A 1,142-nucleotide genomic window follows, 5' to 3' on the forward strand; every position below is an offset into this window, starting at 1 on the left:
TGATTGGCTGAGAATCAAATGGAGGTACTGTCATATCTCCTAAGCATTACTTGGGAGGTTCCTGCCACGCAAAAAAATAATGTACTTGCTATAAAATTGGGATTAGAGTTTTCATATATTTTGGTGAGAGGAATAAAATCTACATTCCAGATTTTTTATGCATGCTCAAAGGGAATTTTTTTCCTTTCTTCTGTTCTACAATTGAGAAGGCAGGGAGATAGATATCTTTTCAGCATGCTTTCAGATACAAGGAATAGTGACCATGATTAAAGAGTGCTTTTGTTCCTCACATAGGTAAAACATCCTGAAGAATAGAGTTGAACCAGGATTGGTTAATTCAGTGTTGCAAAATAATTACCTTTTTGCTCTTCAGGTCTCAGTAGATATTTCTCAGAGACACTACATGGGTACTGCAGCTCCAGTCATCACATCCTTCCACTACCATAGAAAAAGATGAAAAATATTTTTCTTTTTTTGAGATATCAGAAAGAAACATCTTTCTTAGAATCCCCCAGAAGCCTTGCACTTGTATCACACTGTAGCAAGGAAAAATAAATTCTTTTTCTTATTTATTTATTTATTTATTTAGGCTTTCTGGGCCACACCTGGTAATGCTCAGTGGTTACTCCTGGCTATGCACTCAGAAATTGCTCCTGCCTTGAAGGACCATATGGGACGCTAAGGGATCAAATCACGATCAGTCCTAGGTTAGCATGTGCACGGCAAACATCCTACCACTTGCGCCACTGGTCCGTTCCCTTATTTTAATTTTTTTTTTATTACTGCACTATGATTTGCCACCTTTGTGTTGCCCATTCACTTTGGGAACTAGTGAATATGATGTCAAGAATGGTATAAAGGAAACTCTTGGCAGGGCCTTCCTACCTCTGGCTCTACTGTCTAAGGCACAGAAACTATGCAACAAGCAGGCATTTGTGATGGGGAATACTGATCTGTGAATATCCAGTGTGAGCTCCTCTTCTCAGCTCAGTTTTATGCAGGTAACCTGAGTGCTAGAAGCCATGAGATTGAAAACCACGTGTGAGGATTTGAGTGACCTCAGAGCACCTTTGGGAGCAGTTTGGAAATGATCATCACAAGTTTCCTGGACCATTCAGAAGACCGAGACTGGAAATGTATCC

The 1,142-nt window shown here is 39.8% G+C and overlaps 1 pseudogene; it reads left to right on the forward strand.

Moving 5' to 3' along the window:
* Positions 1 to 798: 798 nt before the first annotated feature.
* Positions 799 to 913, forward strand: LOC126014632 (uncharacterized; annotated as a pseudogene).
* The last annotated feature ends 229 nt before the right edge of the window (positions 914 to 1,142 follow it).

Source organism: Suncus etruscus, chromosome 7, assembly GCF_024139225.1.
Source record: "Suncus etruscus isolate mSunEtr1 chromosome 7, mSunEtr1.pri.cur, whole genome shotgun sequence".
In the NCBI taxonomy this organism is placed as follows: Eukaryota; Metazoa; Chordata; class Mammalia; order Eulipotyphla; family Soricidae; genus Suncus; species Suncus etruscus.